The following is a 26,217-nucleotide window of genomic DNA, read 5'->3' as shown; positions in this document are numbered from 1 at the left end:
ACCCTAAAAGAAATCTTGGATAGATTCCTGGCATAAAGAATACTAAATTTATGCTACACCACACTTACTTCTTCCATCGTACTAGACTTAGGTTAGGTACATCGGGGTAGGCGTATTTTAGAAGCACCAGTTGAGTACTTTTAGTCTTTATTTATTTATGTATGTATTTTATGGCTTAGAAACCATACCATGCTTTTACGGTTTTATTTTATAATACTCTTCTTGCTGTACGCATTATACTTAACAGCCAGTCTTACGATTATAGCAGTTCATTTCCTCTGCATGAGAAAGAAGACTTTTCAATAAATACTTTCATTGAAAATGCCCGTCTCTCTATTTCTCTGCGCCTCTGGTGAAACGAAGCATGCACGATTGACTGAGTAAAATATCTATCCATTGTTTCCACGTCTCTGAAGATACGTATTATCTTGGGGAAACAATGTTGTCATGTTTATGTGGTTGTCAGAAAACTAATCCCTTCTTGCTCATTCAAGAAAGTTTAGAGTGACCTCTGAGCTAGCTGGCACTAACAATTAAGCCTAATATATTCAACAGAGACCTAGTAGACATAAGTCCTACGTCACATTTATAGGATATATTATTCCAATGCACAGAGCCTATTGGGATTATAGGAACAACACTACAGAAGAGTCTGTCAGACAGTAGAGAACACAAACCAATAACTGTTTATTTATATATACCCAGAGTGGAGCCCAGCCTGCCCAGTCACTAGGAGTACTGCAGAGGGACTGAAATCAACAAGCATAAAGATACATTATGTAAGTTTCATGACTAGGCAAAGGCATGCCCACAATGAAATTTTCCAGGAAGGTGCAGTTGGACAGTGAAATACAAAAAATAGGTATTGGTTGTCATATTGTACACCACCTAATACAAGCCAAGATCATTTCACCCTGCACCCTCCACCAGACAAGTGGGAGAGGCCTCTACCTAGTAAGCAAGGTATGCACTAATATGAGCAGTCTATTCATTAGTGAAGCTAAACCCCAAAACTGCAGGAACAAAACATAACAGAGGCCTTTTCTCAGAAGTAGCAAAGGATTAGTTTTGATCATGATTCAAAATGGTGCCTGAATAGAAAATGGTGCCGCAAATAGTAGCTTACATTGGGCAATGCGCAAACATGAATATTTCTATTCTAACACACGTGCAGATCCAGAATTGCACTACACTTACCCACGACTCAAACCTGGTGGAGAGTCAGGTGTGATGGCCCACTGTCTAGAACCTGCTGGAGCATCCACTTGGGTTGATACCAATGTGGGTTTGAGGGGGAAGCCGAAAGCCGAAATCTGCTAAGAACTCTACCTCAGGCATTGGGGATGCAGCAGGCCTTCCGCCCCTCCCGTTAATGGAGTCGGCACTCTGGGCCACTCTCCGCAGTCACTCTTTACAGTTTGAAAAGATATTGCAGGTAATTCTGGACACAAAAGCCACGCTGAAGTCCAAGATCAAGGCAGTCTCCCTGGATGTGAACCAGCTTCGTACGGACCACAGGAAACTGGTGGACTGTATGGACAATGTTGAATCCACATTAACCACAATGCGACCCACATTGCAGAAACTCCAAACCCATCTGAAGGACATGAGGGCGGAGATGACCTCTCCACATCGGAGGATGCAGAGGGCTTCTCAAAGCATAATAATGTCCATTTTCCGAGCTTTCTGGAATGCTTGTGGGAGCCTGAGTACAGAGCTCTTCCTCACACAGTGGCTGATGCCCACAGTACTGACAGGCAATGTACCTAAATTCTTTGCTGTGGAGAAAGCACATTGTCTACCAGGGAGGTCACCACCATCAGGGGCAAATACTTGTCCTGTAACTTAATGATAGAGACAGAGACTTGATTCTGCAGTTGTTCTGGATGAAAAGTCCTTGGCACTTTGAGGAGAGATTTTACTGTGGACATGCAGCATCTTCTCAAGTTGCATAGTGCGGTCACGCAACTCCGCCACAAGCTAGGCCTGAAGTATGCTCTTCTCTATCCTGCTAAACTTGAGGTGATGGATGATGAGTGAACCCATTCTTTCTTGACTCCTGAAGATGCATAAGTCTGGTTTCATGCCAAGGGAATTGCGAAGCCCACATCAGATGACTGGAATGTTAGTAAATGGCTGACATTGCAACTGAGGGGTAGGAGGAACAGGGGAGACCCATAGCCGCCCCTTCATGGCACAGACGGCCGGGGAGCAAGCAGAGGTAGGGCAAGTGGTGCTGAAATATAACCAGAACTCTTTTGAGGCGTTGCTGTCGAACCATGCCTCTGACAGTCGGATACTAATGGCTCCATGGTGTTATGAACCCCAATGTACCCCAATATAGGCCTCAGTAGTTACATGACCTTTTACCTACCTCTGTCCAACCACTGTTCTACATAACGGGTCTGGCGCTAACCATTTACCTAGTTAGGTGCTACATGCCTGTTGTGTGGTTTTCTCTGAAAACTAGCCTCATGTATTATGCATGAGGATTCTCAGTATCAACTCAGGATTACCATCTTCTGTATAATAACTCTGTATAAGGCCCATCTCTATCGTCATCCTTGCCCAACATGCCCATTGTATATTTTTAGCTAGAACCCCTGAGGGTACCTTTCAGGTATATAAGCACTACATCTTCACTGGGCAAACCAGAGGAGAAAGACTCCCATTCTGACATGCTGACGTGAGACGCTGAGGTCCCTGCATGCAAACACTGCTGCACGCAGTGGTCTGACATCCCTTGCGGGGTGTCCATCTGGAGACCTAGATGGGGTCATTCACTCTCCCACATCAGGTAATGAGGTTGGCTCTACCCTAAGGGAGTTCTTGGCTATACACCTACATACATGCTAGGTAAACGTAGGTACATCTAATTAGGATCTACATTGTTGAATACGCATTTTTACTGTTATGTATCTATATGCCTGCATATAGTCATTGCTTTAGCAGTATGGTTGAATTCAACATTTTCTTTACTCTACTGGCGCTCATAATCGTATATATCAGTTTCTGTCTCATGGTTCTATACTAGAATAATATGCTGGTTCAAAAAATACTTATTGAAAACGTCCCCACCGTTTATTCTGTGCATCTCTCTGAGACAAAGAAGGCATGAGTGACTGAGTGAAAAGTATTGTACTGTTTCCAGGATCCCTGAGGGGTTAGGGTTGTCATGTTCAATAGTTGCCAGAAACTATTCGAACCTTGGTAAGAAGGCTCATAGTGGCACTGTGAGCTAGCTGGTCTACTGACTAACTTATCCTTTGGGGGTTCCTAGAATCAGTCTGGACACCAGTCCCTTAGTTTATGTTATCTAAATGCACAGATCCTATATAGGTTTGTAGGAACTACACGACAATGACCTCTGCTTGGGAGTACTCCCAGGGTCAGGAGTTGACACTATGACTGGTGGATAATCTGCTATGAAGCGTGGGGGTTTGGTCTTTACTGTGTGAGAAGTGGCATGAACTGCTCACCAGTAACTTTTGGAAACACCTTGGAACCTTATGAGAGAGGATTGGACGCCCAGATCGTCGAAGACGACCCTTGTATCCATGAGCCCTGACCTCTCCAAACAGGACATGTATTTTATTACACATTTCTCTTTGGTTGATGCACATTTGTTGGATTGTTATGGCTAGTCCCTCAGGGGAGTCCTGGTCAGGGGGTTACAAATCTTGTGTTTTCTTTTGAGGCACAGGTGGAGTTTTCTACATATAATTCTGTGACATGGCTCTGTACTCCACTGATCTCTTTATCATTGATCGAACTTTTGGGGTTGCCTTCACAATGGAGTTTTGGGAATGGCAAAATGGATTGTGATGCATCACTACTTACCATGGGCACACCTACAGGCAATATGACCACACACTATAACTTGCTGAACTGGAATGTGAAGGGCATGGGCACTACCACAGAGATGTACTGGGTTTATACATATCTTAAGCTGCGTTGCACACACATAGCCTTTTGCCGGAGATGCATTTGACACAGGTAGACTTACAAAAAGTGCATGCAAAATGGAGGGGGCAGGTGTATAGCACTACGGCAGCCCATATGCAAAAGGGTCATGAGATAGATTGCCCTGGGGGTACCAATTGTGAAAGACTTGCACAGAGTTTACACTGAGAATAGGTAGTAGGTGGTGGAAGGACAAATGGATGGTGCTCCCCTCATGCTGGTGGTTGTTTATGCCCCCAACACAATTCACTCTACTTTTTTAGGGCTCTTCATCCCAGCTATTTTCCGGGACCCTCACAATCCAAGCACATCAGGCAGCAACTTTAATTGTGTTGACAATACTTTCAGGACTCGATGGTTAAGAAGAGTGTGTTCGATAAGTGGCGCTTGCACCATCTGGACACCAGTGGCTTGTTTTATTGCCTGGTCCATGACCTCCAAGCTAAACTTGAACTTTTTCTCTGCAATGAACCATTGGGCATGTGGATAACTGTGACAGAGTCCTTGGTGCGCACCCTCTCCGATCACTGGCCACTGCTGATGACATTACAGCCCTGGAGGTTCCAGACCGAGGTACTTCGGAAGCCCCCTTCAGGGATGCCCTTTTAATACAAATTACTCAATATTTCCAACTTAACACAGGCACCACCCTCTCCAGGGTGCTGAACAGGGATTTCCACAAGGTGGTCATCAGAAAGCAATGCATTGCCACCACATCAGGCGGTACATAAGACTCTGCACACAAAGCTGCTGGACATGGAGCGGGAGTTGACACTACTTGAGACCAAGGTGTCATAGTGGGCCGATGGGACGGAAAGAAACAAGCAGCTGAGAAAGAGTCACAGGGATCTAGATGCACTGTAGGGGAAGCATGACTATAGTCACTGCCTTGCCCTTCCCCATGTGGAAGGGAGCGTTCGGACAGGCTATTGCCATGACTCGTTAAAGACTGACAGGCATACCCATCAGTAGGAGCAATCAAGTTGGGGGATGGCATGGTGGTTAATACACAAGTGGCCATTATTGCCGCTTTTGCAAAGTACTATCACTCCCGGTATGCAGCTGTAGACAGTCCCCATTAACTGAATCAAAGGGTTTCTTCACGGGCTACTGTTATCCTGATTGATTCCACTCTAATGAGCTGAACTGGATGAACCCCTTCAAATTGATGTGATACGGGTGGCTATCACTCAAATTGCATGAAATAAAACTCTATGTACGGATGGAGTCACGCTAGAATAGTATGCCACCTTCAGTGCACACCCTTCCCAGATTCTCTTGGAAGTTTTTAAGTAAGCAAGAAAGAAGGGTCGGCTCCAAGACTCGCTCTGCGAGGTGCTGATAGAGGTGTCAAAACCAGGCTGGGATCCCCCCCCCCCCGAAGTCCCCTCATATTTGCCGTTCTCCCTAATAAATGTAAACAATAAGATATTACGGAAGGCCCTGGCTAACTGGCTGTTGCTAATACCATAGCACAAGTAGATCAATGTGGGTTTATTCCAGAATGCAATTCTTTTCTCAACATTTGACGACCACTTCATCTGATGAAACCTGCCTTGAGTGAGATGGGGGAATAGTTGGTGGTGTCGCTTGACTTGAAGTATGACATACTGGGGTGGGATTACCTTCTGGCAACTCTGGAGGAAATCTGCCTCAGGCCGGGGTACCTTAATTAGATATGCACCCTCTATAAGAACTCGAAAGCAAGAGTCAGGATGGTACAGTTGATAACCGACAGCTTTGACATACATAGCTGCACTAGTGAGGGTTGCCCCCTATCCCTGTTGATTGATTTGTATCCTGACCATGGAGCCCCTGGCCTGCTGCCAGAGCTTGCAAGTGCAGCTTTGGGGTCTCCAAGTACATGACAAGGGCCATATCATCTCTTTATAAGCACATGATGATCCTATCTATCTGTATGATGCCATTGCCACACTTCCAGCCTTGATGGAGACACTGGAGGAATTTGCAATAGTATCAGGCTTCAGATTGCATTGGTCTAAGTCTTGCTTTTCCCCCCTCTCTCCAGTTCATGAGCATAACAGGAGGGCCCTGCCACGGTTTGGGCTGGAATAGCACCTTGACATGCTGAAGTACTTGGGTGTACAATTCTACCACTCAGACAAGGATTTGTGGAGGGCAACGTTAACATGGGTAGGGCCCCAAACTACATCTGTAAATCCCTCCCTTATGGTTGTCCTTGCAGCTGTCCCGGCTGGGCTGGCAGGTAATCTTCAAAATGCTTATCTTGCCATGACTCCTGTATTCTTTGCAGTGTTACCACTTTCCCTCACCAAGTGACTCATTTAGGACCTCCATGGTCTCCTGCTGGAGCTGATATGGGGCTCAGGCAGGAGACGGGTGGTGCTCTTCATGCTCTAGTGCCTGCTTCATGAGGGTGGTCCAAATTATGAGTTGTACTATGCAGCAGCTCAGCTGCAGTGGTCGATGCACTGGCTAGGCACAGCCCCTTGACCGGAGAGAGCAACCATTCATTAGGTGGACACATATATGTGCGACTGTTGGACCCCAGGAATCGTCCACCATATGAGACGCATCAAATAAAGATAGGATATGTGTGCTGGTATGCATACGAGCAAGGCAACGGGTCCCATCCTCCATACTCCCCACTGATCCCAGTTTGACAGTTGCTGGCACTCGGCACCAGGAGGTGACCCAACAACACAATAACATGTAGCCTTGCAGAGAGACCGAGATTGACCAAATGGGTGACTTTTTCATGGTGGCTGCACAAATCCCCTTTTTGAGATTATGGACACATATGGCATTGTGGCAGGCCATTTCCTGATATATCATGCCGGACAGCATGCGATTACTACAGTACACCACCACTGCATGCAATCCTGTCCCAAAGAAAAATATTATGGCCCTTAATGTTGCATTGCACTCGTACCATTATGAGTCGTATGACCGGGCTAAAGACCAATAAATGGCGGACCCCGAGATGCAAATCACAGACAGTCTCTGGACCCATGTAAAGGAGGTTTCCCGTAATCCACACTTCTATTACACGCAATTTAACTATTTACATCAGGGACATCTCACACCGAAACGCATCAAGCACCTGTTTCCTGCAGCATCCTCTGCATGCCCCAGATGTAGAGCCGATGAGGATAGTTTTTGGCCACATGGTCTGGGAGCACCATGTGTTGGAGCGGCCCTGGGGAGAAGTCACAGAATTACTTCCACTTTGCTAGAGCACTTGGTCCTGCCGATCCTGGAATCATGCCTACTCGGTCCTAGACCCAAGACTAAGAGAGATACGTACTTTCATGGAGGTTGGCTCTCCACATTGCTCAAATGGGCAAAAGTTGACCTGGATGTCCTTGCAGTGGCACGTAGACAAGGAGGAGGGAATGCTAGAGACGGGTGCTGGGATACCTATATCAGAAACTTTGAGGAAAAAAGGTATGCACATCCACCCTGAACCCTGACCACTACCCTAGGTCCTTGTGTCCCATTCTGCAACTCATACAATGAGCCATGCCAGCACATGAGATAGCGGAACCATGCCCATATGAGGACTCCATATAGGTAATACAGCCACACCAACACTGCTCCTTACAACTGTGGGTGTGGATCTCAGGCACCTCAGAATTGTTGTCCTGGCTTGGAGTGACCACTGGCACTGGCCTGCAGGATCTTCTTATATCTCCATGTGTGGATTAGCCTGTACTGGGGCGTACATGTTCCTTGGTGTCCTTCCAAATCATGTTGTACCCTGGAAACTATTGCCACAATACACCATACTGCCACCCATGTCAATGCAGGGGCCTTCTTCATTATGACATGCAACCACACTTGAGGTTGCAGGAGTGACATATCTAGACTATTATGACAAACACAAGGAGATGACTGACCGAGCACGGAAACTTTTCAGACACTCACTCGCAGTCACAGATCTGAGATGGATTTAAGCCCAGATCTTTGTACTGGGGTGAATGTAAGAATGTAAGAAGGTGGAGAAGTGTGGCTCACTGGTTAGAGCAGGCAGACCCTGAAGCAGAGGTCAGACCCGGGACCAGGGTTCAATTCCCGACGCGGCAGGGTGTTGAGCTCAAATGTCCACGGACTCGATAATTCTCGCTTCGGTGCCTGACCTTATCATGGGTTCACACTCTGCAACTCTGGGCATTAAGCTTGCTTAATCTCCACAACGGCCCCCCGCGGCGGGATGCCTGGCTTTCACCTTGGGGATGCCCTGTAGGGGCTATCTCACAGGGAAAAACCAGGACGGGTTCCCAAGGCAAGCGCGGAGATACCCCTTCGGGGGTCGATTCTGGCGCTATATAAGAAATATAATAATAATAAGAAGAAGACATTGTTCGGCATTCTGTACATCAACTGTGTTTTTTGCAATTTTCACCCCGAGTGGGCTGGGTATGCTCAGACGTGAGTCCCAGGCTCTCCACATCACTGGAGTCCAGCTATCCAGGCTGAAGAAGGCTGATAGCCAGAAACCGGTCCTTGGATGCTTGATTCCGGTCTAGGAAAGACATGGCTTGGTAGTTCGGGCTGGACTGTTCCCATGAGGCACAGGGTCAAGGCTGATTTGCATATAGCCAGTGTCTGACCTAAGGTGGTGTGGAGTGGAATAAAACGATGGATTTAGGCCCAGATCTTTGTACTGGGGTGAATGTAAGACATTGTTCTGCATTCTGCCCATCAACTGTGTTTTTTGCAATTTTCACCCCGAGTGGGCTGGGTATGCTCAGACGTGAGTCCCAGGCTCTCCACATCACTGGAGTCAAGCTATCCAGGCTGAAGAAGGCTGATAGCCAGAAACCGGTATTTGGATGCTTGATTTCGGTCTAGGAAAGACATGGCTTGGTAGTTCAGGCTGGACTGTTCCCATGAGGCACAGTGTCAAGGCTGATTTGCATATAGCCAGTGTCTGACCTAGGGTGGTGTGGAGTGCAAAAAAACGATGGATTTAGGCCCAGATCTTTGTACTGGGGTGAATGTAAGACATTGTTCTACATTCTGTCCATCAACTGTGTTTTTTGCAAATAAAATTTCAAGAGCAGATCCCAGGGGCTTTGTCAATATCGGTAGTAAGAGCAGTGTCTTGTCATTGTAAAATTCTGGTTGTGTTCAAGGCACCAGACAGCCAACCCCACTCTGTGCCACGTCTGGTTCTCTGGCAGACCCACCACAGGGCTGTTCAGCCCATTCAATTTGCTTCTTGCGCTTCTCAGGACTGAGTAGACAGTTCTCGGTCAGGTCGCTGTTAAGTCAACCATTTTTTTGTGACTCAGGACATGGGGATATCCTGTTCCCTTGAATGGTGTAATCCTACCCCTCACCCCCCCAGCCTTGGAATATATTGGCTTCACTCAGGATCTTCTCAATAGAGCCACACACTACTTTAGTTGATTGATTTCACTGACCAGCACCTGGTCACTACATTCAGTTGATACTAAATTATGTGAGGCGGCCTCCCCATCTCATCTATTGTCCGAATGAGCTTGAGGATGTTACCTCTATCTGTTTGCAGGGCTGGTTTGCTTAAAAGTGGTCATTAATGTTGCAACTGCTTCCCTTTCCTGAGCCGTCAGTTTCTCATAGAGGTCTGCATCCCTGGGTGCGGAGTGTGGCCTGAGTCTTTTAATGAAGACTGGGTAGGCTGCCAGCCTGCTAGGCTGTAGGAGCTTTTTGTTGCAACCCTTTCTTTTCCTTGCTTTCTGCTGTTCTGGTGGTTCATCCTTGCTTTATTAGGTCCTGTCTAAATCTGGTGAGCCTGCCATTGGTAAAGGTGCCCCCCCAGTGTTGGATCCAGCAGTCCCCAGGCCTTCATTGTTACAGCCAGAAAGGTAGCCACACCTCAGCCTTTCTGCCTCTACTGGAAGCGGTGCCTCTGAGGGGCCTGCTTTAGTGTTCAGGGGTCCTATGCTCGTTTGGGGCCTGTTTATATTCACATCTTTGAGGTCAACCAGTAGATTCGACATCGTCACCGTGAGTGTTGACAGCTTGTCTACGACAGGGGAGCACATGCACCTCTGCCCTATTCCCTGCGTCTCAGCTTGTACTCTCTTTTGGTTTGCAATTTTTGATTCGCAATTTTCTCATCAATGCCTCCCACATAAATTGCTAGAGTGTTCAGGAGGCTAATTTGTGTGTCCATTTTGTTTGCTTGAAAACTTAGTACTTCTTGTGAGCCCAGCAGAATCCTTAACATGGTTGACCATAAGACCCCTTGTGAGTTCTTGCTTCCTATTGTGTTTAGGATGGAGTTGTTTGTCCTCATTGTCAGTACCAGCTCAATTGTCAGCTGTTTACTGAGGGCTCAGCACAGTGGGAGGGGGGAAAATAGTCGCAGCTACAGCACGACCAGGTGGAGTTGAACAGTTGTTATGGGATCCCATTCCCAGTCCTGAGTATGTGACATTTCCTTTTTTCCTCTATGGCCTTACCTTACCTTAGCTCATACACCACCCTCCACACCAGAGCTCAGCAATCTCTGCCAGCCTAGTTTCCTTCTTCCTTGGAGCTTCTCTAGACCTTGGCTTGCATCGCTGTCCATGTGGGATTCACCACCTTCTCCACTTGCAGCCCTGTTGTCTTGCAGGCTCAGTATCTCCAATGCATGCTCTGCTGACCTTCAAGGCAGACGCAGGCCTGCGAGCTATGCGGGAGGTCCTGGTAGTTCTGCCACTAACCTCCCCTTCCTGGGAACTGGCTGCAGCACAGTATGTGTCTCTGTCTGACATCGCGCCTCCGTGCTGCAAGGAGCGACAAGCACCCCTCCAGCTGGCATGGTGGCTAATGTTCAGTGGTAACGCAGGGGGACAAAAGCCCAAGAATGCTAAGTGCTGTTGGGTGAAGCAGTGTTATTTAGCAGATATACTGATCACTGGCATTAGCAACCATCAAATACTGTGGAAACTCATGTGCTCCTTTGTGCACTGGAAGCCCCGGGTTGACCACCTGTGAGCGGCAGATGTCTCTTGTGCTGCCACTTGCTTCTTGTGGCACCGTTCTCCTCAGCCTCACCTCAGCAGCTGTAAACAACATAAGCTTCACACTCAAACTGTGCCCTCCAGGGTCCTGCCTCTGCTTCTACTTCCTGCATCCTGTGTGAGACTCTGCACTGCTAACCATGCACTCTTGATTCTGTTGTGTAATGTCAGTGGTGCAATATATATAATCAGTGATAGATTCTGGGACGTCGGAGAGCGAGGACTCCTCTCGCTTGTGGCTGCAGTCCGGCCCTGGTGCTCGAATCTAAGACAAGAGTACCTCAGACGGAAAGCAAACGGCCTACTCACTGGGTCCCAGGTCTAGCGGAAGCCAAAGTGCTGACCTCGGGAACAGCTACGCGGTGTGCAGGAATACCCGGTTGCCTGTCCTTAAGATTGTGGCCCTGGGGACAGCAACGAAGAGCCAGAGACAACCCACTTCATTTGTTCTACATGGGCGTCCGCAGGGGTTGGGGGGGCAAGGAGGGGCACGGAGGGGCACTTGCCCCCTCCAGAGCGTCCCTCCTTGCCCCCCTGCCAGGGCCGGCTCCTGACTTCCTGGGGGCGCCGTGTTTACAACTTAATCATGATTTTAAAAACACCTGCTGCACGTTCCTTTCGTCCTGCAATTACAGGGCCTCACAAAAATATCAAGATAACTCCTGTGATTAATGTTCTTCCTGGCCAGAGATCAGAGTTTTGTGAAGTTGAGGTTTTTGACATATGTGAAGGTAGTACAGTGGGTTATTATGCCTGGTGCAAAGAACGTGTACCAAGAAGATTAAAGAGTGCATTTAATGTAAACAGATCAGCAGGTTACTGCTTTTAAAAGAGCCATCCTTTTCTTACTTGCAATTTATAACTTAAAGTCCTAATATAGAATAGTGAGGTATTAACTTTCATCATAGAAGTGCATACACTCTGCTGAGTATGGAACATTGATTAATGTTGCAAAAAGGATTAATTTGGGTAGAAATTAAGTCTTATTATTAAAGAAAACTCCCAACTATGCTGTTTCTTTTCGGTCTCTGAGTTTGTGCTTCTCCACACCAAGCACTCCTAAACTATACTGCCTACCAGTATGGATGACATGTGACTCCTACACTTTTAGGGGCATATCATCAATGGCCAGCGATAATTATCGCTGAGCGTGTGAGCGTTCAAAAAATAACGCCACATATCGCTGGATTCTATCGCCTGGTGAGCGCACTATCAGCAAGGTGCATCGCCCAGGCGATAGAAATCCAGGCAAACGCGGCGGAAAGAGTCGAAATCGCTGGAATTCCAGCAATAGAAAACCGCGTTAGGGAAAACCTAATCTATAATGGGAGACGTGGACTCGGCATAACAATCCATCTCCCATTATAGATATAGCTTAGTAAGGAAAATAGCAAGCATTACAAACCGGCGAAAAACCCGTTTAGCGCTGATTATAATATCGCTATGTGTGTTAGCGATGCACTTGAAAATAGAAAGAATCAGGGTTGGTGATGATATCCCACGTTGTTTCAAGGGAAACGCCTCCCTTGCATCTCATTAGAGATGCAAGGCGATGCAATGTTGAAACCAGCGCTAATCCCATTGAACACGCGTTAGCGTGCTCTTGTAAATAAAGCGTTATTTTTATCGTTACATTTTGTCCGAATACGGATGCAAACGCGGAGATACGAATATCGCTTGGCTTTGATAATATGCCCCTTTGTCCTTTGACTTATGTAACATTTCCTATACACTGATTTACACAAGTATGATTGATTGTCTGTGTAATGTGTGTGTGATGCAAAGGGCTCTGACATACTTTAATGGTATGAGTAGCTCTATATAACGAATTCAATGCATCAGAGAGAGAGTGATTATGGAGTCTTGGTCACTGTTTGAGGGTGCTAGTGAGAGAATCCGTGGTGGAGGTGGTCATTGGGGGCGCCAACTAACATTGTCGCACTGGGTGCCACCAGCGCTAAAGCTGGCCCTGCCCCCTGCGGATGCCCATGCCACTATGCATTGCACATGGTGCTCCTGCCACGGTTCCTCTCCAGCTTGCACTCTCTGTTCTATTCTGAAGCTTCTCTGCGTTTCAGGGCTCAGTAGGACAAGACGCGGGCTTAATTTTCCTGAACAGTCCCTTTGGCACTCTCTTCTTGGTGAACTCATGTGCATCTCATTGCACGTCACATCTAGACAACACCTGGAGACTCTGCTCTTTTCTAAATCCTTCTGAGTACCCTCTTCCCCCCCGCCCCTTCCATCTTAATATTTAGTCAGAAGCGCCAGGAGACCTCGGACTTTATAGCGCACTCTGACACCATAACAAGATTGAGGCAAAGTTTTTTTCAAATAATTATTGGATTATAGTGATGGACTGTCTAGAACAGTTGCTGTTAAGTAAATTACTAAGCAGAAAGAATAGTCACATTTGAATAAAAGAGTAGCATCTGCCTCTTGCTCTGGTGTTGTTTTTGTCCTCAGGCTGCTACCCGCCCCGTCTCACCTCTATGAGAGCCAGTGCCCCCTTTGACCCTCTACCTGCCGCCCACCCCTTCCCTGCCTCTTTTCCCGGTTCACACCTTGGTGCTTTCACACTTAAGGTCACCTCCAGCTCGCATTTTCAGAGAGGGCCCCGGGCTCCCTATCACCAGTATGAGGAGGAGGAAGAGAGAGGGGAGACAGAGGAAAACTTGGTGGGGTCGGGGAGACAGATACGGTGGGGGTGAGAGTGAAAGAAGAGGGGGAGAGAAAGAGAGAGAGAAGCAGTGGAGAAAGAGAGACTGAGAAGTAGGGAGGAAAGAAGATGAGAGAGCAAGTGGAGGTGTAGGGGGGGTTCTGGGTGAGGGAGAGCAGCTTCAGAGAAGTGAGACCTGTTTTCTAACTCCACCAGTGAAAACAGCGTGTCCAAAGGAGAAAGAACCAGGCCAGACAGAGTAGGTCCAGGCTGTGTGCAAGGAGGCAGGCTCGGTAGGTCCGGAAGAGGGACAGGGCAGGCAGAACAGCTCCAGAGAAGGGCAAGCAGAACAAGACCAGGGCGAGCCGATCCGGACCAGCAGATCCTCCCAGATACACAATCAGAATGTAGTGTTCAGCTTTTGTGGTGCCAGGGAGTAACTTGAGAGTTCAGGGTGGGTGTGGGTTTTAGGTGCCAGGGAGTAATTTTAAGGTTCACGGTGGGTTAGGGATTGGGGTGCCAGGGGGATAATTTTAGGGTTCAGGGTGGGTATGGGTTTTGGAGTACCAGGGGGGTAATTTTAGGGTTCAGGGCGGGTACGGGTTTTGGGGTGCAAGGGGGGAATTTTTGGGTTCAGGGCGGGTATGGGTTTTGGGATGCCATGGGGACTATTTTAGTGGTCAGGGCGGTATGAGTTATGGGGTGCCAGGGAGGTAATTTTAGGGTCCAGGGTGGGTATGAGTTTTGGGGTGCCAGGGGGACAATTTTAGGGGTCAGGGTGGGTATGGATTATGGGTGCCAGGGGGGTAATTTTAGGGTTCAGGTCAGGTATGAGTTTTGGGGGACAGGAGTAATTTTAAGGTTCAGGGTGGGTATGGGTTTTGGGGTGTTGGGGGTAATTTTAGGGTTCAGGGTGGGTATGGGTTTTGGGGTGCCAGGGCCGTAATTTTAGGGACCAGGGCAGGTATGGATTTTGGGGTGCCACAAAAGAAAGAGAAGGCTGTGGCACAACAACCCTATGTTGTATGAGATCATATGCAACCTGCTTCCTGCCCTCCATGGGTCCTCCTGCGCCCCAGTGTTTCTTGTGTCCCACCTTGCACACATCATGTCGGAGGATGGTGATGACGTTAACATTTTGCCCCCCCCCCGGAAAAATTTCTGCGGACGCCCATGACACGGCGGAAATGGATTCGAGACTGCTAGGCCTGATTATATAGTGCAGCGCAGGACAACAAATTGAGAGGCAATGAGAAGCATCCCCTACCTATTTCGAGGACCAAGCAAGGTACTTTGTGTCAATGCTGCATGGGAGAATGATAGCCATGATCATGATCCACTGTTAGATTGCTACTATATGGTTCTGGAGACACTTCTCTACTGCAACTTAGAGTTAGAGTTGGTTCATTGAACAACAAAGGACTTCTGCACTAAGGCAGACAGTACCAAGATGGCAGACGAACTGAAGCTGGACAAGTAGCTCCCACAGCCGGGATCATTAGCATTTTTATATCCTGCTGTTACCCTGCCTTCCACCTACTTTTAACCAACAGCGCTTCAAGACTTGTCCTCATTCTTGTTGAGGCTAATTTATCCTTAAGAGTAGAGTAAGAGGGATATAGGAGGTGCCCGGGACAGAAACCGGACTTTGACCTGACCTTAAACCTATCCCCCATCATGATTACCCGACAGGACTTTGACCTTGTTGATCTTTCCTCCGACAGTGGAGACCTAGCCTTCTAGCTGAGACCTGGTGGAGCTACTAGATAGCTAAAGAGGTGATGGGTTGTGGACTTCCCCTTCAGCCATCACCTACCCAGCTGGTCCTTGGTCAAACCTTACTTTGTCTCTCTGTCGTACCTCCCGCCTTCCCCTTCACCCTACCACCCTTTCATCCTGTCTTCTACGATTTTTAAATATTGTTCTGTGAGCTGTTGACTTCCCCCTCAGCCTTCACCTACCAAGTCGGACCTTGGACAGATTTTTCCCTTCATCTCTCCGTCATATCTCCCCACAACCCCATTACCCTACCCCTTACACTCTACGCTCCTTTGACATCGTCCTCAAAGATATTTATATGTTTCCAGTAACTGATGTTATTTTGGAACAATGTGGAATTCATGCAAAGCGCTCTGATACCTTCGGGTCGAATCTGTTTTTATACCTGAACGCTGGGACCTGAGCAACATGGCTGATACCCGGTGGAGCTGCTAGACAGCTAAAAAGAAGATTGGCACTGGTATCCCCCTCGATCGTCACCTACCCAGCCGGACTATGGACACAGTTCCTCCTCATCCCCCTGCTTTTGACTCCTTCCTCCTCTCCCTCCCTCCCACAAACTCTCACAACATGGATTTTATACTGTACTTTGCTATGCTCTTGTAACTGATGTAACTTGTAACGTAACTCTGTCTTTAATTTACTGTACATTGACCTTATGTTAATTGCTATGATTCCTTAACTCTTGAGTCTAACATATTTCTCTTTTCGCCCGTCTGCCTTTACTCCCTCCTCCCTTAGGTTCCCTCCCCCACCTATCCTTTTACTCATACTCCTGTCCCCCTTTCCCTTTCTGCCTCTTTATGATTTGTCATTCACTTTTAATTTACGTGTAAAATGTTTAAAATTATTATTCTTGTAACTCACTTTTGTTCCTTATGTAAAGAGCTCTGATACCTACGGGCCTAGCCAGCGCTATATAAAACATAATAAATACAAAAAATACAAAAGAAATTGCTTTGATTTTATTTTTAAACATAGCTGACAAGTGTCTCAAGGTCATGTATAAAATCGCCGGGCCAATTCTGGCATTTTAGTCAGCAGCAATGCTATTATTAGGAGCTCTTAATGTTATGTTATGTTATGTTAAGCATTTTGTAAAGCGCAAACAGCTGCCCCAGCAACGGGGCGTCCCGGCGCTAGAACCATAACACAACCAGCTGAGTAGAGAAAAGAGGGAGACCTACAGGGGGGGAAAGAGATGAGTTTTGATAGCTCTGCGGAAAGCTAGTAGGTTGTCAATGCAACGGATGTGGAGGGGAAGGGAGTTCCATAATTTAGCCCCCAGTAGTTTGAAAGAGCGTCCTCCGATGCGACAGAACTTCGTGTGGGGTACCATGACTAGATGTTGCCCCTTGGACCGGAGGTTGCGTTGTCGATTGTAGGGCGTCAGCAGCGGGCGACGCCCTACAATGAAAGTGTAAAAAGGAAAACTACATGGCCCGCAATGCTGTGGTCTGAAAAGCCAAGAATGGCTGATAGTATCATATGTCAAATGCTAATTGGCAGGCTTGTAAAATTCAAAAAGGTAAATTACATCCTGACTGACTTTTTTCTTGCTGGGCATCAACCGCCAAGTAGGTGAGAGGACAGAGATAGCCTTTCAAAGGCAAATACGAGCTACTCACTGCAAATGGGTTAACATTAACACTCATTGGAAATGAACATGCTAACAGAGGATGCTATTTAACAGAACAGTGCAGCCGTGAAAGAAGCTGGACATGTCTAAAGACACATTTGGAAAGAAAAAACAATGTGCTGGACTGTTCTTCCTGAGGTTAATTCCGCGTGATTTAGATGGGGCATCTGCATCTCCACTATGATGGATGTAATCTGCCTTGAACAGGTGCGCCACTTGCTGCACGTGTGGCATGACTATGTCTTGCGCTGATGACACACCAGTGTTATACCCCCAGCAAGGGTCACAGGTCACCATGGACGAGGGTGAGGCTGGTGGTCATTGGGACGCCTCTGTTCTTCCTGTCCGAGCACTGTCATTGTGCATAAGGCTCAGGAAATGCAGCCTACAAGTTCAGTAGTAAAATCAGCACCAATTTAAAGTGATGATTTTAGTTTTGTACTGCTCTGCTGTGCTGTCAATCATTAGGTGCCTGTGTGCCAGCTTGCTTCCTATCCATTCAACATCAACAGACCAGTCATCGCATTCACCAGGGGCTGCACAGACATGCACTTGGGCTCAGCCTTGATTTGCTGAGTGAATGTTATGATGGATGGTAGCACTCGTTAGGGACGATGACAAGTGTTAATGACGGTAAGTCACTTGTGCCTTCTGGGAAGGCTGAGGCAGCACACTTTCGGGGCCGATCCGGATGGCGGACGGATTGCCCCAACCGGGCTGGCGGTAGCCACCGCCGGCCTGGCTGGGGCAATCTGCCCGCCATCCTCAGTGAAATGGCCCACCACTACATTAGGATGGCTGGGGGGGTCCACGGCGGACGGGAAGACCGTCCACCGCTTTTCTGCCAGTCGCCTTCGCAACCAGCGGAAAAAGTGCGTACATATGGTGGCGGTGTCTGCGAGACACCGCTAACCATATTGCGAAGCCTGCGGTCCTATGCCTTCCGTGGAAAGGCATACTGTCTTTGCTTTGGGGGCCGGTTGTGGGCCCTCAGGGTGAAATGGGGGTGGGGGTGCACATGGGGAGGTACCTATGGTACCCCCCCTGCGTTGCAAAGTACAACATGACAGGCACCGCGTGGTGCCTGTCATGTTGTGCTTTGAAACGCACAACATGCATTTATAGCATTGCGGCGGGCGGTGCTTTCAGCGCCGCCCGCTGCAATGTTAAAAATGCGGGATGCACCGCCACTGTGGCGGGTGCATCCTAATTCCGAGGACGGGACCCCCGTCCTTATGGCGTACGGTCCCATTCTCCGACAGGATGGCGGGCGGACAAAGTACGCCCGTCATCCTAATAGGCCCCATTGGTGTCACATGTTATAGTGCTTGAGGAGGGTCAGCAGGAATACTTGTACTTTCCTTGTTCCTGCACTGGTCAAGCCTATGTAAGCGACACCAGCAGTCATTACATGACCACCATGAATGGATGGCTGTGGGTAGCGCAGTTCCAGCTCTATAAACCAGGCTGACAGCAAGGAATTGTACATGGACAAAGCAGGTTCCACACTTGTTGGCCAATCAAGCAAAGTACTGAATTACTGAGTATGAGCTCCACTGCAAGTAAGACAAATAGGACATATATCATTTTATTTAGGTATGGAAACACAACTAAAGGGCAGATGTGTTTATGCATTTAAAAGTTTTACAAAGCTCTTAGGTGTTGCCCTATGACTACTTTGGACCAATATGGAGGTAAAGAACGTGAAAGGAATAGAATTACATGGTAATGAAAAGGAATTGGACCACCTGGGTATGGTACACATTAGGAGACACGTAAATGGTCATCCTAGAAAAAGGTCTTGAAGGACATTTTTGTCTGGTTCTTATATTGGCTAAGTTTTAAAGGGTGAACATTGAATTCATCTCTGAAAAGGCAGGTTCTAAGGTGGTTTCGGAACTGAAGGCACTTTACCAGTTTTCTCATAAAAAGGGTCCAGGTTGTTCCTAAAGTGAGCTCTCACGCACTTCAAGCACCTTCCTCATTTGTCAGTTTTCTGGGCTTTTGAGCTGTGCAGCACTGTCCGATCATGAGGTTTTCATAGGTTGGTAAGGTGAGGACAGATGCTTGACGGTATGATAAAGAGTGACTACTTTCATGTGAGTGTGGATGAGTGACTGCATGGATGAAAGCATAGAGGTACCTTCTTTAGTAAGCCAGACTAATTGACTTGGACAATGCCTTCTCATAGTGCAGACACCACGATACAAAGTTTAGTAGTTCCAACATGTTTCTAATTCATTATTTGGTTATTATACACCAGTTACTTTTGCAGGTGCATTAGCTCACCATATCAGATTGCAACAGGTAGCACTACCTTTGAATATCTAGTTTCACATAAAGCACCCAACTCCTTGGCTCTGCACATGCCCAAGGAAGTCCAGGTTCACACCTGCTCCTGCCATTCTGAAATATTAGAAAGCTTTGCGTAGCATGAGGGTTTTCTCACTAATTCCTCTCGCATATTGTAAATAGCTGGGCTTTCCTGCCATGTGGCCCTCTTCTATGGCCCACATGTGGAGGGGCACTTAAGGTGTGACAGGAGCAGGGCTTTCCCAGAGAAACTTAAGACAGAGAGTGAAAATCGGAACAAACAAGTTTATCTTTGCAACAGACAAGAAAGACCCTTATTACAAGTTAATGGCTAAATCCCAATCACTTCACAAGAAACTCTGAGCACAACACCTAGAGCCACTAACATACTTGATAAAAACAGGAAGATATCTTTTCATACTAATCATCTAAATAATTTCAATATGATACATTTATTATGCATCTCATTTGGTTTTGTGCGGAACAGCTCATTTTCAGGAGAGCAGGAACCTGCATGTCTCCATCCGTTTCAAAACTTTAAATAAGACTCAAACTGTTTAGACTGTTGTATTTGCTCTTTTTTACCAGAATATGACAGTTCAGGATGTAATTTAGTATCTTATACCTTAACTTTGAAAGATACATTGCAGATACATTGCAGTCATCAAATTTATACAGGAGGCATTCATGCAACCACACACGTACTCACATTGCATGCTCACACAAATGAAAACATGAGCACAGCCAACTGCCGTGGAAGATAAGGGCACACACACATACACTCAAACAAACAAAACAAAAGCATACAGGTGCCCAAACACATGCACATACACATAATGCATTCCCTCACAAATGCACCCACAAACACGCACACATGCAAACACACAGAAACGTGCCATGAAAGACAAAGGCACACGCAACAAAGCTTATTGAAACAAGAAAAGGCAGGTATTTGCAGCCCTGCCAAGTGCCACGCATCACGCGTGATCCTAACGCATATGAAGACAAGTTCTCGCATCACCGCATTAAAAATAATCATAACGCATTATAGTGCTTCCTCAGTATCCAGCAGGAGCACTGCAATATATTAATTTGCAGTGTCTGTCTGAGCACAGCTGGCAGCGCTTGTTTGTGGTGCTCGCGGCTTGGGGGAAGACTCAGCTGCGCTCCGCTCTGGATACATTTTACCTGGTACCAACATTCTGATTCGCATGGCCCAACGTCATGAGAGTGACTGTAAGGATCTGTCCAATGACTGTGCAGCCGAGAGGGGACATGTAAAGGCGGGCTGCCACGGGCAAGCTGGCAGAACTGGCTTGAGGAGTTTGAGGTGCTCACTGTTATTTGCTCAGCCCTCTTTCCTTCAGGTCTGATGACTGTTCTGACTGCGAGCAGTGACGCATCACCAGCCGAGCCCGCACAACAAATAACTATGCAGCAGTGACTGTGGTTCAGTGTAGCCCTTGAGGTAATCAGTGTCAGGGACAGTTCTGTTTACATTTCACGTTAACCTAAATATTGTATTACCTTGAATGCGGACAGCAGCTTTCACCATTCCACACATGGCCTGGGCTCCAGTCTGGCACTTAAATCAACATTACCTTTATACAAAAGGAGTATTACTGCCCATTCCCGAAAGCTCTAATAAATTACACTAAATTATAGAAAAGAGTAATGAAAAACTCAAGCAAGCATCAGTCGAGGGGAGGTGAAGCGCGAGAGTGTAAATATGGGAACGAGGCTAGTGATCCTTAGTTCTTACAGTGTTTATTATTTTATTTATCCCAACAAACACGACTGAAGGAACTATGAATTATGTCACTATTACACGTAAGGTTGGCATTTAACCAATGAGAAGGTTCTTGTTTAGGTTATCGAGGGCTGTATTGTGATAACTTTACACCAGTGCAAAAACAACACAGTGTAGGAGAGTAGGATCTGCTTGCTATGGTTACCCCCAATGTTTGCTGGTGTTTCACTGTTTTTTTACTTTAGTCTGGCTAGTGCCTTGCTAACCAGGACCCCAGCCTAGCTGCTTCCTCTCTAAAAAGATTGCATATACATTAGGTACACTCCAGAATGGTTACTGGATTACCCTTGTGAGTCCCTAGTATATGGTACCATAGGTACCAAGGGCATAGGTACCCCAGAGGCCACCAGGGGCGGAAGCATGTATTATGCAACATCTGGGAAGCCTTCAAAAAGGGCACCACAGGTCTGTTACTACAGCCTGGGAAAGGTGGTGCATGCACCCCTTACTAAGATATAGGTTACCTATATCTACCTTTAATCACTGACACATATAAACCTATAAGTCACTCCTATGGCAGGCCTTATCATTCCTGAAGGCAGAGTGCTTGGTTTTGTGTAAGAGGGTACCCATGCATGAGCAGGACACCTCTGCAGCTTTCAGAATCTATTCTCTGAGGCTGTTCTGTGATGCAGCCAGACCTTATACACTTAACCTTGCGGTAAATGCAAACCTTGGAATGGCTGCATGGAAACATGTTGTGTTTGGAGTCAAACACTTTGGAATCCTAACCCCCGCCAGTTCTGGCAGCGGGGGTAGAATTCCACCCTTCTAGAGGGAGAAGACATGTACACACTTACCTAACCGGTTATAGTTTAAAAGAGCCCCAGCATCACAAAATGGATGCTGCAGCCACAGACATGAGTCTGACCTCCAGCTGCTGGACGAAACTCTGGCAGGGGAGGCCTGGACAATAGATTTCCTGTGACAGGGAGGTGTAACCACCTCCGAGACAGGCTTTACTGTATTGGGGTTGAGTGGGTGCCTTCATAGAATGCTTTTCTGACAGCGCTAGGGACACACTTGGTGTCCCTGTGCATATCCCAGTTCAAGCCTGTTGCAGGGGCACTCAGCCTCTGCTCTGGCGTGAAACTGGACAAAGGGAAAGGGGTGTAACCACCCCCCTCCCTGGAACCTCCCGTAGGTGGGTCCCTAGAGTATGTCCAACCACCTAACTTAGTATAAATATGGGATCCCAGTCCTTAGGACTTCAGATTACACCTCGATGAATCTCTGCAACATATATCCTGGCATTTTGACATTCTACATCGACTAGAAGACAGAAGAATCTCCCTTGGGGTTAAGGAGCGACCCCCCTGTTCAAACAGGCACCAAAGAAGCATCTTTCCTGTCTGCATTTCGAAGGCTCCCACGGGAACCCGATGGATTTGGGACTCAAGAAGCAGACTTTCAGACTTCTCAGAGGCCGACACGAGTTCCCAGCAAAGCTGAGACCCGCTGCTCTCACGAGTGACGTGGGACCGGAACTCCTGGACACGTCATATTTGCAAGTGCATTGACTTCCCGAGCTTTCCAGAAGCTGCGCATTGGGCTGCTTGTAGTCCATGCCTGAGCACCATTTGCAAGAAAGATTGTGGGCCTACATTCCACGAGTGTTCCGCGAGCCTGCTTCTAGCACTTCTGCTCGAGTCCCCTTCGCGATCTCTGGTCTGTCAACTGGTGGGCCCCACGAAGGTAACTCTTCTGTTTCTTGGGCTTCCCTGGTTGCGCCAGACGTGTCCTCACTCCCCTCCAAAGGGTGAGTCCCTCAGACCTTGCTGGTCTCCACCAAAGCCAATCTTTGCTTCCTGCGTGGGTTGCTGTTGCCAAGGCTTGTTGGGTCTGATTCGGAAACCGACACCGCAGCACTCAACATCCTTAGTGGGACAGCTCGAATCCAGTTCCTGGTCATCCTTGACGCCTCCTGGTCTTCGCCGCTGAAGAGTCAGGCTTCCCCTTCCTCACCTGAAATCACCCGACATCAGTGGGCATCTGTTCATTGCCTTCCTGGTAACTGGCTAGTGATCCAAATGCTGACCCCTCTGCTTTCAGGTTCTTCAGATCTCCGATCCACCCTTGGATCCACCCGGACACATTCCACTTGGTCGCCTGCAGCATTCTTCAGCAGCTCGCCATTGAAATCAACGACGAAACCCGACACGAAAAGTCACCTCTGCACCCGGCTTCCCTGGGTGAGGTAACTCGAGTACTCTGGTGCTCCTGTGGGCGTTGGCTCTAGAACCTCCTAGTTCTAAAGGGGTTTGCTCCAAGTCCTCTTCTAAGTGTTTTTAATCTATCATTTCCAACCGCGACTTTCCCCCAATTTAATGGTGATTTGCGGCTGTGTTTAGACACTGCGCACGTCTACCGTGGGTCCCCTGTGTCGCTACCCTGTGTGGTTCACGGTGGCCCCAGCGGTTCTAAAGGCTCTAGGCCTTGTATCTATGTCAGTTGTGGTTCTTATAACACTTTCTTAGTATATGGTTTGGTACGCCCCTAGGGCTCCACAAATATTGTGCTAATTTACTGTGTGCTAAATAATTTTACTGAATGTACTTTTGCCTCTAGCCTCATAAGAGACTAGGGGTATGTGTTTAGAATAAATACATATATTTGATATATATACCTGGTGTGGTTCTCCTTTCATTTGGTCATTCATGAGATTATAGACTGGTAAAACAAGCTGCTTGACATTCCTTCAAGACTTAGCCTGAAGGCTGCTCTCCACAGCTACCATTAGGATAGCTTTCTATATAGGTTGTCTTCAAACCTACCATCAATAAGGGTTGTTTGGACTGGTGCAAGGTGCCCACTACAATAGTGGACAGCATATGCCAGGCCAACTTCTCACACGCAGCATATCCATTTCCACCACTAACAAAAAACATGTGCACCAATGCCCTTCTGGAGCTGCCGTACTGCCCTATAAGTCTATCCGGCCCTGGTACCCCAGAGAAAAGCAAAGTATTATTTGATGGCGACCACAATCTTTAATATGTTACAAGTTCCGTTTGCATATCTCGCCTGCCTGTTGCAGCAAAAAATGTCTGCTTTGTGTGAGTGCATGTTAATCAGAGCCATTTCTCCCAGCTTTGGACGTGCAGGCAGCATTTCCTCCTCCAATCACCTTCTCTCTGTAATAGAGCAGCCTCCTACGAGCTGCTAAGCTGTATGAGCTGTGTGTTTGTTCTTGTGTATTTTGTTCACAAAATTTTTTATTGAGAGAGATGAGCAAGCATTACAGACATGAGCATATATCATGCATGGTTCCGGCATCAACAAGAGCAAGTACACAAGTATACGAGCATAACAAGAACAAAGGAGGGGTAAATTAAATTAAGATAATGTGAGATAAATCAATAAGCAATTCAAAACAAATCGTAAAGAAAAGAAAGATAACACAGGCAGTGCATCAGTACATTTTCAAGGTTACAGTCATAGGTGGAGCAAGATGACCACGTAAGTCAATGAGGTCAGTCGTTTGGACAGGTAGGCAACCCGGACTATGGGCAGGGTGTATATGTGCATGGCGCATCAGGTAATCATGGTGGTTTAAATAGGTCGAAGTGAGCGTCAAGCGAGGACCACAGGTTCCTATAGGGGGGGCGCCAAGGTGTAGCAGCCAGCGCAATATTGTCGGCTCCTCTGAGGTTCGAAACCCAATTGAGCCAGTGTGGGAAAGAAGCTTTGCCAGTGTCCTTCATGTATCACTTGTGTTGTGCAAAATATTACTTTTGTTAAGTGGGCTGAATGTAATAATTGAGTTGACACTACTATAGTGCAATATTTTTGATAGCTTACAAAGTGATGGAAACTAAATCTAAGCAAAAAGTAGACTTCTTGAACTAGCGTCGGAATAAAAATGCTCACGAATTAGGTAAAAATTAATTTAAAGGGCACAAAACCTTTGGGTTTGAGTAAGAATGTAAGTGAACACAGGCACAATGAATAAGTAGTGTTTAATTTTAATGCATTTAGGGTGACATGCCGTAGATCCTTTGCATAATAGCTTCCACTCAACATTCCAAACAAAAGCTGGCATACAAATTGACCTTTTATACAATTGTGCACAACTGTGCTTATCACTCTGGTACTGTTTCTCACACTATACAAGTTAATAATTCCCTCTTGTTGTATGTAAGTTCTCTTTTGCGACTGTTCCTTGACATGTGTATTTTTGCTTGCATCACTATGCTACTATCACTTAAATTGTGATAGTCGGGTATATTCACTGGGCGTCATAATTTAATGTCTGTCAGTGGCCCGTAGAGGTTCTCGCTGCTTAAATGGGAGTAATTTCTGATATTTACATGCTTCTCATGTCTTCATTACTTAACTTCGCGCGTGAGAACGTGTCCCTCGTTGTCATTGAAGTGTTGCTCATTAATTACACTAAAATTATGAAAATGTCACACATAGCACTCTGAAACCTTGCCAGCTATGTGCTTGAACTAAAGTAAGTAGATATACAAACATGTGTGCCCTCCACAGCTCACGATGAAAGTGACACAAAGGCATACATGATTTTTCCCAGATACACAAATATATGCTCACATACCACAGACATATTAGCGCACATAAAAATGAAAAACATTTCAATAAAGATTTTACTGTAAATCACTTTGTAATTGTGCGTCCTAAAATAACTCTGCATCCAGGAACGTAATAATAACCTTAGCCAGCAGTTGGACTTGGCCCAGAAAAGAATCGAAATATGAGCTAATTTCAGCTCCGTGAATGATTTCCTCTTCTTTCTCCAAGACGTAAGGGATTCAATATGGCTGTATAAGAATCACACGTCTATCAGCAGCTCTGCTCGGCGCGCTGCTCGTTCTGTCTATTTGAGCCGAGGTTCTCCTTTCCTGGGGTGGGCGGGGCTACTGGGGGCTCGTCCGAGCTGTCCAATAGGCAGGACATCCGGAACCTGCCGAAGCGAAGGGGATACACGATCCCGAGGGGATACCTGATATTACACAACACCGGCCCCACCGTTATGAGCACCTAGCAATACCCACTACTACCCCCTCCTCCCTGGTGCTGTAGCAGCAGCGTCAGTAGGGATGGCCCACCCCTC

The 26,217-nt window shown here is 47.0% G+C and overlaps 1 protein-coding gene across 1 annotated transcript in view; it reads right to left on the bottom strand.

Annotated features, from left to right (window-relative positions):
* FA2H (fatty acid 2-hydroxylase) overlaps window positions 1–26,217 on the bottom strand; it is an 824,473-nt gene that overhangs the window by 209,040 nt on the left and 589,216 nt on the right. The gene's annotated exons all lie outside the window — the stretch shown is intronic.

This window comes from Lissotriton vulgaris, chromosome 12 (genome assembly GCF_964263255.1).
Source record: "Lissotriton vulgaris chromosome 12, aLisVul1.2, whole genome shotgun sequence".
Lineage (NCBI taxonomy): Eukaryota > Metazoa > Chordata > Amphibia > Caudata > Salamandridae > Lissotriton > Lissotriton vulgaris.
Note: the sequence above shows the minus strand (reverse complement) of the source record. Positions and strands in the feature narration are given on the sequence as shown.